The sequence below is a fragment of the Chlorocebus sabaeus genome, chromosome 3, assembly GCF_047675955.1.
Source record: "Chlorocebus sabaeus isolate Y175 chromosome 3, mChlSab1.0.hap1, whole genome shotgun sequence".
Taxonomy (NCBI): Eukaryota; Metazoa; Chordata; class Mammalia; order Primates; family Cercopithecidae; genus Chlorocebus; species Chlorocebus sabaeus.
In genome coordinates, this window is record NC_132906.1 from 57743704 (window position 1) to 57757644 (window position 13941).

Genomic DNA, 13941 nt, shown 5'->3' on the forward strand with positions numbered 1-13941 from the left:
TAAAAACCAATAGAGAGAAATTAAGAAAACAGGAAAGAAATGGAATAATTAGGAACCTAGGCTGGGGTAGGGTAGCAGGGCATTTCAAACAATGAGGATATAAGATTCCAGATCTTGTTGAAATGCAAATTCTGATTCAGCTGGTAGGTGAGACCTGAGATTGTGCATTGCTAACAAGCACCCAGATAATCTTAAGGCTGTTGGCCCCAGGGTTACACTTACAGTGATTTTCTAGAACCCAGCTGGGGAAGTGAATCTTGGGCAGGAGAAATACACACCTCTCACATTGAGTTTGGAGATCCAGCCCATCTGATATAACTTTTTAAGAGAGAAACATAATTTTCCAAATATCCAATTGATAATCTTTCCTACTAAATAGCTGCATTATGAAAATTGCTTCACTTTGAAACTTCTGGTCTTGGTAATATAGAATGTCAGTGTTCTCACAGTGCTTGATTGAGAACATGATACTGAGATTATGGCATACAATATAGGGGCTGTACAAAAAAAGACATTATTAGGATCTCTAACAATTATGTAAAAGTCATTGCTTCGTGGGTAGAGCTCAAACTTTGGTGTGAGACCTGGTTTTATTCTTGGCACTTACTCTGAGTGGTCTTGGGCAAATTAATACCTTAAGCAAAAAGATTCTCATGTAGATTTTATATGAGAATTATAAATGAAGTACATAAAGTCCAGCAGTCACAAATGGTATCTATTATTACCATCATCCTAAGACTGCAATAAGCTATATTGAAAGTAGTCTAAAAGATTGTTTCATGAATCATCAGATTCACCTAATTTTCAAAAGAATTTAAATAAGGAGATGGAATGAATAGATTGCATTTTGCTTCCATGCACAGGGGAACCGTGCATATTTCTTCTGTGACTCGGAAATGGTTTAACTTTAAAAAATCCCAAAATAGCTGAAGTTAGCAGACATGCAATTTACCAAGGATGATTGGAATTTTGATCTTTCCTGTAATAATACTATACCCAAGCACACTGCTCATTAGGAAAACATTTTTATCTGAATCTTTTACTCTTGGGGGCAAAGAATGCTATTTTTCTTTTTGATAACTATGTTTATAGAATCTAAATCATCCTGAGCAATTATTTCAACATCTGAAGTTATTATTACCATTCATGTTTCATTTATAGCTATTTGAATTTTGATGAATTTCAATATGGTGCTAGAGTGATAGGACAAGTTCAAATAAGTTCAATATATGGGTATGGTCTTAAGTTATTTTAATTTTTTATTACAACTGCTATGAAGAAAAATAGGATATGCCACATTTTCACGTTTTACAGTTGGATGTCCTATGATGTTCCCTTCCAGAGAACAGAGCTCAGAGCTCTGGAAATTTGGGGGCAACTGATACGTGCTCACGTCTGCATCTGTGTGGGTTGGCTGTATCTCAGGGACAGAATCTGCAGCAAAAAAGGTAATAATAGTTCCTTGAATACTTTTATATTATTACTTTGAAAGAACTAAGGCAGAGCATCTCCATTTGGCTTTTCTTCAGGAACACATGTAGGTGGAAAAGAGGTCAGTAGGAAGGCAAGAAGTAAATACTGCAACTGAGATAAAATTAAGTCAACTTTGTAGACTATCCCCAGGCATTTTCTTGTTTTTTCTCTTTTTTCTTTTAAAACTTTTGTGGGTACTTTGTAGGTGCAAATATGTATGGGGTACATGAGATATTGTGAGACAGGCATGGAATGCATAGTAATCACATCATGGAAAGTGGGGTATTCATCCCCCTCCCAGGCATTTTCAACTTGAATTTTTGTTGTCAGTAACAACAAGACTGGAAATTTTTAACTCCCTCTTATCAATTTTGTAATCATTGTTGATCTCTGCACTGGTAGACTATGCCTTGGTAGTAGAAAATATAACAGCATAAGATATGTTGTAGTTTCTAGGGTGCTTTCACATACAAGGTGGTAAGTACATGCAGAAACATCAACTGAGCTACTCAAAGCCACTGTAGGTTTGTGTGTCCAGTATTATTAAGTCCTGCTGGAATTTGCTTTGAAAAGTTTTTTCTCTTTATTTTTCTAAATCTTATAATTGTCTGTAAGTACTACCTTCATAATTAAAATGTTTCTACTCTGATGATGCCTTTAACTACTTTAAGAACTATAAGTCTAGAGCTCCTTTCAAGGGATCAAACCAGAAACGGATGCTTAGGGCAGGTGTCACACTGATTTACGACCACGCTCCTAACCTGACATTAGATATATTCAGTAGATCTGGTAGTAAGCATAGTACATACTAATGGATCTTGATTTTCAATAATTTTGTTATGCATAGTAAAATTTTATGGTGTTTTATTGTGTTGGCTGAATATATCAGGATACCTGAAAGCAGATCTTAAAGTTAATAACTCCTGCTTTTTTGGTTTATATTCAATAAACTTCTCTTAGGCCACTAGGGCTTAATGAACAAAATACCTCTTTGGCAAATAATTTTGCAGGCATGAAATGTTACTATAAAATTATTTTGTTGAAGAAAGTAAAATGAAAGAATAATTTGACATTGCAGTTATTTAAAAAATTATATGAAATTCTTGCAAACCACTAGAAAAGCAAAAATAATTTTAAGTGTCTCTGAAATTTAAACTTAAAATATTGTTAGTTTTTTATTGGGCATATAATTGTGTTTGACTTTTTTGGGGACCAGCATTTATTTATTTTGGCATCTCTACTAAATAGTATCCTGCTTTGGAAACTCAGTAAAATATTTGTTGTTGCTCAATAAATATTTGTTGATTACTTTTCATTGTTTTTTCTGTATTGGTTTTTTAACTTTCCTAGTCATGACTTTTTACACAGATATAATTTTGAGGACTGAACAAAATTCAGGAAGGACTATTCTCATTAAGGTAATATTTTTCTGTATTTTCTAAGGCAGAATCAGAAAGGCCAAAGCATTTTTTTTTTTTTTTTTTTTTTGGATACGGAGTCTTGCTCTGTTGCCCAGGGTGGAGTGCAGTGGTGTGATCTCGGCTCACTGCAATCTCTGCCTCTCGAGCTCAAGTGATTCTTGGGTCTCAGCCTCCCCAGTAGCTGGGATTACAGGTGTATGCAACCACACCAGGCAAATTTTTGTACTTTAATAGAGATGGGGTTTCTCCATATTGGCCAGGCTGGTTTGGAACTCATGACCTCAAGTGATCTGCCCGCTTCAGCCTCCCAAAGTGCTGGGATTACGGGCATGAGCCACTGTGCCTGAACAAGCATTTTAAAAAAATAATTAAATTGGGAATTTATTTTAGGTATCATCAAGTAAAATTTTTCTTGCAAAAGAATGAAAACTTTGGCTGCTGAAATTTACCAATTTAGATTTGTTTTTAGAAATGTTATAGGGAGATAAAAATTACTGAAATCTGTAGTGTAACTAGGAATGCAACTTTGGAAGGTGACGTGATGGGTAATGCTGTTTTTCCCAGTCTGTTCTACTAGTGAGAGAATACAGTCAGTTTTTGATGCATAATAACCGGGTGTCTTTTGGGGTATTCCTAAATAGTCAACCTTTTGGAGTTACACCTCCTTTAATTTTCAAATAGAATGCTTTGAATGACCATCCCAGTCTTCCTCCAGTATCTTCATGGATTATCAAGAGTGTGCATATCTCCAGCCATCTCTGGTTCAATGGTTTGCTTCTGCTGAATTCTCAATTTCTGTTTCAGTCTCCTCATCTATGACAGACAGTGATCCTTCCCAGGTAGCACTTTGCCTCTGGTTGGGCATTGGCATACCCTCCAGGTGCCATAAGGTAGAGCTATGTATCCACCTTTACTGAAGGTTTCCACACTTCAGGAGAAGATTAGAGTACAGCAATGCTCACCACTACTGTAAACCTATATTTTGAATATAACTATTTCCAAAATCTAAGGCAAAAACATTAGACCCTTTGCAGCTTTATCCAGCTTCCTAGCCTCTCCGCTGTATGTCAAGGTCTGCCTGCTCTCATTTGTAGGAGACAGCACTTTTCATAAATGTTTCATAGGGCCAATTTCCCCCTTACTTTAAGAATATTTTACTCACCACCCGAAGGACTTGTTTTCACTCTGGAACTTATTAGAACTTCATGTTCAGTGAAACCCCACCTGTATTAGTCTGTTTTCAAGTTGCTGATAAAGACATACCCGAGACTGGGCAATTTATAAAAGAAAGAGGTTTAACGGACTTACAGGGCCACGTGGCTGGGGAGGTCTCACAATCATGGTGGAAGGTGAAAGGTGTGTCTCACATGGCATCAGACAAGAGGAGAGAGCTTGTGCAGGGGAAGTCCCGTTTTTAAAACCATCATATCTTGTGAGACTTACTATCACTGGAACAGCACGAGAAAGACCCACTCCCATGATTCAGTTACCTCTCACTATGACACATGGGAATTGTGGGAGTTACGATTCAAGATAGGATTTGCGTGGAGACACAGCCAAACCATATCAACACCCTTAGACACAAGGATCCACACAGGGTTACATATTCTAGAGTCTGAGTTGTAGTAGAAGTGATGGGAACAGTGGTGAATATTTATAGCACAAAAATATAGGATGGTAGTCGGCATGAGAAGTGCCGCCTGTGTTGAGGTTTCTCAGCCAGTAGGAAGTAATCATGGCCTTTTTTATTCTTCCTGATTTCTTTTGGTCTTCTCTGAGTACCTTTTGAATAAGACACATTCACACAAGATCTCCCGAGGTCAAACAGTTATTCTCAAGTATTGGACAGTCTAAACACACATTAAGGGACAGAGAGATTTCTCTAAGGCAAATATGTCTAGCAAATAATTTCTCTTTTCCACAATAAATCGCCTTTTATATTTATGCAGTATTATTTGCCTTTCTCCTCATATTCTTCTGATTATCTAGACCATGCCCAGAGACCTATCTCTGCAGAAGTCAAATAGAGACTATGACAGCACTTCTTAAAATAACAGAAGCTGATAGCCCTTTAATTATGTAAAGGTCCAGCAGAAGATGTGTGTGTGTGCGTGTGTGTGTGTGTGTGCATGTGTGTGGTTTTGATTCATATTAAAGTCTTAGGCAGCGCTTCCTCTGCAGTTGATTTTCTCAGTAAGCAGAAATGAAGCTGTAGATAGATGTCTTCTCCCTCTGTCCAGAGAAAGCCCTAGGGTCACGGATTCGTTTTTTGTGGAATTTCAGTTACATGAGTTTGGAGTAGTTTGCCCTCACTGGTCTATTTCTGTCCACAAAGACCAAAGAGATTTATAGTCTAGTGATGGACAGAACATTCCTAGTCCAAGATCTTGGGAGAGACTTTGATGGTTTACCTTAGAGATCATGTGGTGGTGTTCATGATCCTTATGTGCATTCTAAACTGAACTTCATGTTCAGGGAAACTCCGTTACCTTGTTTCATAGGGAATCTTCTGATGGAGCTGGCTCCAAGGCTTCCCTTTTCTCCCATAATTATTTTCAACTCTTGAGGGAGTAGCAGACCTGTCTTCGTACAAATGAAGATTTCAAGGTCATGCTGAAGCTGTGAAGACCAGCCGAGAACTCCATTTCATAGCTGTTTGTAAGATTTCTTCACACTGGGTAGAGGTTCGCTTAAGATCACTGTGCTCTTCCAGTGGAGGCTCAGATAAACAATAATGGTAAACCTAGGAATACAACTCGGTCTCTTGTCTCCAGGCCAGTCAGTCTGTAGTCTTTAATCCTTTCCTTTAGAAAATGTTTTTGAAAATTTTATTGTGGTAAACATGAGACCTACTGTATTAGTCTGTTTTCACACTTCTGATAAAGACATACCCGAGACAGGGAAGAAAAAGAGGTTTAATGGTACTTATAGTTCCACATGGCTGGGGAGGTCTCAGAATCATGGCGGGAGGTGAAAGGTACTCCTTACATGGTGACAGCAAGAGAAAATGAGGAAGAAGCAAAAGCAGAAACCCCTGATAAACCCATCAGATCTCATGAGACTTATTCACCATGATGAGAATAGCAGGGGAAAGACCAGCCCCATGATTCAATTACCTCTCCCTGGGTCCCTCCCAGAACACATGGGAATTCTGGGAGATACAATTCAAGTTGAGATTTGGGTGGGGACACAGCCAAACCATATCATCTACCCTCTTAACACACACACACACACACACAATTTTTTTGAGACAGGGTCTCACTCTGTCACTCAGGCTGGAGTGCAGTGGCACACTCTCAGCTCACTATGACATCTACCTCCCAGGTTCAACCCATTCTCTCACCTCAGCCTCCCAAGCAGCTTGGACCAGAGTTGCATGTCACCATACCCGGCTAATTTTTGATTGTTTGTAGAGACCAAGTTTCACCATGTTGCCCAGGCTGGTCTCGAACTCCTGAGCTCAGGCAATCCACCCACCTCAGCCTCTCAAAGTGCTGGGATTATAGGCATGAGCCACCACACTCAGCCAATATATTTTTAAGTGTACAATACATTATTGTTGACCATAGGTACTATCCTTTCCTTTTTGAAGCTAAAATATTACTGCTATCCACCTAGTAGTAATAGAATAGGGGAATGAAGGGGTTATTATAAAAATTGTAGTTTACACTTTTATAGGAAGTATAAATTTCCTCTAATGTATGGGTTGTTTCATTTCTGAGTCCAATTTCAGAACGTAAACAAGAATTGCAATTACAATTCTAAAGTACAGATGGTCCCCAACTTAGGATTTTTTGACTACAATGATGCAAAAGAGATACACATTTAGCCAAAACCGTACTTAAGAGTATCCATACAACCATTCTTTCACTTTCAATACAGTAGTCAATAAATTACATAAGATATTCAACAACTTGTTATAAAATAGGCTTTACATTAGATGATTTTGCCCAAATGTAGGCTAATGTACTTGTTGTAAGGATGTTTAAGGAAACTAGACTAAGCTATAATGTTTGGTAGGTTAAATATTTAACAATATTTTCAACTTATAATGGGTTTATCAGATGTAACCCCATCATAAGTTGCGGAGCATCTGTATTAATCATATAGCGCATACTGCGCTTAAATATTTTCCCCTGCCTTTTTAACAAAACAATTTGAACTGATAGTAAGGTTATTTATCTTATCAAATAAAGTTAATGAGAGATCAGGTAGAAATTCTTTACCAAAACATAAACACACACACACACGCACACACACACACAAATGTATTTTAGGGAAAACTGGACTTGACTATTTTTATCTTTGATTATCCCTACTAAAGATATCCTTCTAGGGAAAACACAGACTTTATTTTTTTTTCACTTCATGGGCTTCAGGAAGAGAAGCTTAGTAAACACACATTCTCTCCTTCTTCGTTCCCAGAAGCTGCAATAGTTTATTTTAAAGCTAATTCTAGGGTAAGTCCTTTTGATCTCACTGCTATCACTTAGAGAATTATAATGTGGTTTTGCAATTCTAGCTAGAATGGGGGACCTTTAAAAAAGGTCTTGGATTTATGTTAAATGATTTTAGTTCAATGACAGGAAACCCCTCTACTTGTTAAAAAAAAAAAAAAGAAACCTCACAAACAAACAAACAAACAAAACCCTTAAGACCTTTATAGTAGGAAGAAAACAACCAACTGCTTTTCAAATTATGGGGTTGGTCCCATGTTTTGAAAGTTACCATCTCAGTCGATCTCTTAATGAGATGTCTGTGTACATGAGACGAAGGTCGATAAGAACTCGAGGGCTTCTCATCTATCCCTTCTCAGTTAACAATCCAGTAGCTTCAGAAGACAAATTTATGACCCTTGCCTTCGTCCACTGTAGGATTCATCATCCTAAAGCTGCACTGGAAACTTCCTGGAGGTGTGTCTTCTTTTTGGAGGAGTGTTCTCATGGGATTCACTTTGTCTTTCTCCTTTTGCTTTCTGGTGCATACATGTTTTCCCTCTTATGTTCATTTCTTAATCATTATCTGTAACATTTTGGCTTCTTTGTTCTCTGGCTTTGATATCCAGATATAAAATGGAACCTTCCTGTCTGAATATCATTATGTAAGTACTAACAACATCACATCTTCTTATTACTGACACTGAAGATGTATTTTTTGTGGGTACAAATGGGGTAGAGATGGGATAAGTATAATTATTACTAAATATATTTTTAATCTACCTTCTAGAAGTCTTTCTTTGTGTTAACTAAGCTGTCATATAAGCATGAGAAATACACACAAAATCCATATGTTGGTTATTTCTGAACTTATAAGGGCAGGCACCTTTTTGAATCATAACCAATCACAGTACAAAATTCAGTTCTTTTATTAGAAGAATTCTCACTGTATCTGTTTCCTCTTTCAATTATTTCCAGCCAACAGGACCTCTTCTTATAATCTTTGCCCAGGCACCATTCAGCCCCATCCCTTCTTCCTTTACAACACAGAGTAGCCTTTTTCTGCCCAATTCATCCTAACTCCTCCCTCCCACTACCCCACCACTTGCTGCAAGAAACTTGGGCCTAAGGTTCACTTGTATTGTAGAAAAGCATTTCCTCACAAAGCCAGTTTCTCTGTGTAGAATAGTTGTCCTCAACAGGGGGCTGATTTGCCCCCAGGGGACATTGGGCAGTGTCTGGAAACATTTTTGGTTATCACTTCTACAGGGATACTGCTGGTGTCTAGTGGGTAGGGGCCAGGGATCCTGCTAAACCTCCAAGATGCACAGGACAATCCCCATAACAAAGAATTATCCGACCCAGATTGTCAATCGTCTTTCTGTTGAGAGGCCCTGCTGTAAGGAAATTCTTGTATCAGTGGCACTAAGCAATGATATTTTCTATTCTGCTGTTATCAATGTGTTATTCTGTACATTAAGTTATAGGTTTTACATGTACACATTCCAGATAATAAACAGTTGTTGAATACTAGATATATGTCAGGCACCAAGCCAGGTACTCTTAAATTGCTTATGGTTCAATGAGGAAAAGAGGCAATATAATACCTTGTGAAAGGGGCTATGATTGCATAATGAAGATATGTCTCACCTCGCTCAGGAGGATCTGCTAAGCTTTTTGAATTCTGAGAAGGAAGAGGCCTGAATTGAGCCTGGAAGAATAGGTAAGAGAAAGCAAGGTAAAGGGAGGGAGAGAAACACATTTCTGGAAAAGGGAGAAGCTCCGGTTAACACGTGGTTAGAGAAGTGGGCAGGAGCAGATCCCGAAGGACACCACTTAATGGGCTGGCAACCACCAGATGGTTTTTAAAGGCCACTGGGAGTCCTTTAAAGAGAGGTTAATTGGGGCAGGAGTGGGGAGTGTGTTGGTGGTTTAAGAATTAGATTTCCTTGTGGTTTTGATTTGCATTTCTCTGATGGCTAGTGATGATGAGCATTTTGTCATGTGTCTGTTGGCTGCATAAATGTCTTCTTTTGAGAAGTGTCTGTTCATATCCTTTGCCAGTTAGAATGGTGATCATTAAAAAGTCAGGAGACAACAGGTGCTGGAGAGGATGTGGAGAAATAGGAACACTTTTACACTGTTGGTGGGACTGTAAACTAGTTCAACATTGCGGAAGACAGTGTGGCGATTCCTCAAGGATCTAGAACTAGAAGTACCATATGACCCAGCCATCCCATTACTGGGTATATACTCAAAGGATTATAAATCATGCTGCTATAAAGACACATGCACATGTATGTTTATTGCAACACTATCCACAATAGCAAAGACTTGGAACCAACCCAAATGTCCATCAATGACAGACTGGATTAAGAAAATGTGGCACATATACACCATGGAATACTATGCAGCCATCAAAAAGGATGAGTTTGTGTCCTTTATAGGGACATGGATGCAGCTGGAAACTACCATTCTCAGTAAATTATTGCAAGAACAGAAAACCAAACATCACATGTTCTCACTTATAGGTGGGAATTGAACAGTGAGAACACTTGGACACAGGAAGGGGAACATCATACACCAGGGCCTGATGTGGGGTGAGGGGAGCGGGGAGGGACAGCATTAGGAGATATACCTAATGTAAATGACGAGTTGATGGGTGCGGCACACCAACATGGCACATGGCACATGGCATATGTGACAAACCTGAACGTTGTGCACATGTACCTTAGAACTTAAAGTATAATAAAAAAAATTAAAAAGAGTTAGATTTCAAGAAGGTCATTACTGTTTCTGAAATCTAACTGAAAGCTAATGAGAGACTGAACTAAGGTAGTATTAATAGAATTGACAAGACTGGGAATGGGGTTGGCATTGGGATGAAAGACAAAAAAGTCGTGCATGACCCTCAAATTTTAGGTATGGTGCCATTTACCAAGTCAGCAAAGGCAGGAGGGGACTGAAGGTTGTGGGATGAGGTAGAAGTCAAATTTGGACATACTGTCATCCCTCAGAATTTGGGGGAATTTGTTCTAGGACCCCCTGTTCATACCAAAGCCCACAGATTCTCAAGTCCCTCATATAAAATGATGTAGTATTTGCATAAAACCTGCACAGTCCTTCCATATACTTTAAATCATCTTTGGATTACTTAATACAATACCTAATACAATGTAAATACTATGTAAACAGTTATACTGTGTTTTTTAACATTTGTGTTCTTTTTAATTGTCGTATTGTTATTTTTCATTGTTTTCCCCACTCCATACCCCCTACATCCCCAGTTGGTGAATCTGCAGATGTAGAACCTGCAGATATGGAAAGCCAATTTTATTTTTGTGTCATACAGATTTTCTTATTTATAAAAGTAATATACATGTCTTTTGTAAAAACACTTGGAAAAGAGAGAGAGGTACAAAATCTCCACTCGGAAATAGCCACTGTTGGTGGCTGGGCACTGTGGCTCACGCCTGTAATCTCAGCACTTTGTTAGACTGAGGCGGGTGGATTGCTTGAGTTCAGGAATTTGCAATCAGTCTGGGTAACATGATGAAACATTGTCTCTACAAAAAATACAAAAATTACCCAGGTGTGGTGGCATGTACCTGTAGTCCCAGGTACTTGGGAGGCTGAGGTGGGAAGATCACTTGAGCTTGGGAAGCTGAGGTTGCAATGAGTGCCACTGCATTCCAGCCTGGGTGACAGAGTGAGACCCTGTCTTAAAAAACAAAACAAAACAAAACAAACAGAAAAGAAATAGCCACTGTCAAAAGTTCAGTGATGTTTTTCCCAAATTGTTCTATGTGGCCAAAATTAAACATTTAAAAAATGCAAACCCAAACTAACCCAAACTAAGGTGCTTTATACATTTCTTTCCTTTCCTTTATTTCTTTTTTTCTCTTTCTTCTTCTTCTTCTTTTTTTTTTTTTTTTTTTTTTTTTTTTTTTTGGTATTTTTAGTAGAGATGGGGTTTCGCCATGTTGGCCCAGGTGGTTTCAAACTCCTAACCTCAGGTGATCCACCTGCCTCAGCCTTCCAAAGTGTTGGGATTACAGGCGTGAGCCACCATGCCCAGCCTGCCTTTTTTCACTTTGCAATATATTTAACTCTTTCTTGTGCCACTGAATGTCCTTTTACATTTTTTTTTTTTCTTATTTTGAGATAGAATCTCTCTGTTGCCCAGGCTGGAGTGCAATGGTACGATCTCAGCTCACTGCAACCTCTGCTTTTTGGGTTCAAGCAATTCTTGTGCCTCAGCCTGCCAAGTGGCTAGGATTGCAGGCGTGCCCCAGTATGCCCAGTTAATTTGTGTATTTTCAGTAGAGATGGGGTTTCACCATGTTGCCCAGGCTGGTCTTGAACTGCCGAGCTTGAGCAATTCACCTGCCTTGGCCTCCCAAAGTGCTGGGATTATAGGTGTGAGCCACCGCACCTGGCCTCTTTTTACATTCTTAATGACTATACAATATCTCACTCTATGGAGGAACCATAATTTACTCCACCATCTCTATTGTTAGGGGTTTTGGTAGCTTTGGGATTCTCATTCTTAACAAGTCATGCTTGATGCCATCACAGGTTGAGTCCTCAGAAGCTGACAGAAATGGCATTGGAGGTGTAAGATATTAACTAGGGCTAGATCCCTGTGAACGGAAGAGGGAAGGAGCAGGTGTGGGCGAGGGAGAAGGTGAACTGTGGTGCAGTCCTGCAGCCTCAGCAGACCCCAGGGTCTACTGTAAAGGCCTATGAGTGTTGTCCCATTGGGTGGAAATGGCTAGGCTTTTATAATCTTGTCATTCACTGACCAGATGAGGGCTGTCCTGGGAGGGGAAGGACCTCAGGTGAGGCTGCACTCTGCAGCTGAGGTCAACTCTGAAGGGGCTGATAGCTAGGGGTATCTGTTGACCACATTCTCCAAGGCTGAGCAGCAAGTCCTCCTGTGAAGCAAGTCCTCCTATGACACTCCTATGGGGCATCTCTGTGTCTACCACCATTACTTCATTCTGTGCATCTCTGTTTGCTCAGGTCCTTGGTATAAATTCCAAGAAGTGGAATTGCTGGGACAGAGTGTGGGCATTTGAAAAACTTTTTATATTTATTGCCAAGTGACCTTCCAGAAAGATTGTACCCCTTTCTCTCATCAAGAGTTAATCACTAATGCATCAATACATGACAATTGTACTGTCTTACATTTTTACATATTGAAAGGTATCTCAAATTCCTTTGGAAAATAAATACAAATTTTGATGTTTTGTTGTTGTGAATTTCATTTCAAACTCCTAAGGCAGGTGCTGTACTTTTCTCTATAGAGCTGTATAAATCTTTCCAGAAGGGTAAAACATTCTAATGACTGATATCAGGAGGCAAAGAATTATATTTGGGTCTTCTGAGTTGCAAACTTTCAACATTAAAGAGGCCAAGCAGTGACTGGTGCCTGAGCCGACTTGAAACAGGATTTGCAAAATCCTCCAGCCTTTCCATATAACTATTTGAACAAATACATGAAATTCCCATTTTTTTTAGGAAAAATGTGACATACTATTAGAAAGAGAGACCAAAGGGAAATAACCTTCAACCTTCATTTATTGAGTGTCTATTCTAAGCAATGCCTTCGGCTTTTATATCCACCATCATATTTAATTCTCACAACAATCCTTTGAAGTATTATCACATTATTCAGATAAAGAAATGGAAACTTAGTGATTCTGGTAGCTTGCTAATATTGTAAGGCATTCAGATCCCCAAGGCTGTGCACTTCTTAACATTCTGGGCTGCCACCCCTAAAGCTAGTTACACTGCAGGGGCTTTAAATAGTGTAATGTATGTATATATTAACTCTAAGAATAATAATCCTTGTGAAGCTTGCAGAATGTCCTACTGGACTGAATAGTGAATAGGATTCAGCATCTAGAATTTTAAAATGTTGTATCACTTATAACATCTAGCACATATGAGGTATTCACTAATTACTTAAAAGGTTTTTTTTTTTTTTTTTTTTTTTTTTTGACATGGAGTCTGCTCTGTTGCCCAGGCTGGATGGAGTACAGTGCCATGGTCTCGGCTCACTGCAACCTCCGCCCTCCCAGGTTCAAGCGATTCTCCTGCCTCAGCCTCCCAAGTAGCTGGGATTACAGGTGGCTGCCACCATGCCCGGCTAATTTTTTTTGTATTTTTAGTAGAGACGGGGTTTTACCATGTTGGCCAGGCTGGTCGTGAACTCCTGACTTAGTGATCTGCCCGCCTCGGCCTCCCAAAATGCTGGGATTACAAGCGTGAGCCACTGTGCCTCGCCACACTTAAAAGTTTTTGAATAGCCAACAAGAGAGAAATATCTTCCCAGTTTCTTTCATCATTCCATTTTCTTTTGGGGTTTGGCCTGATCAGAAAGAAGACAAGAGGCGAAGAGATGGTTCAGTCTGTGGCCTCCCTTTCAGGAGGAACAGTTGTGTTCCTGAGGCTTGCTTGTCAGCTTTTTTAAACAGACCACAGACTACAGATAGTGCCAGTAAAAAGTGGCTGAACAAAAATGAACCTAACAAAAACCATCACCCCAATCCGGAAGAATGTGGGTGGTGAACTGTTTACTCAGAAGAGATAGGTTCCAATCTAGC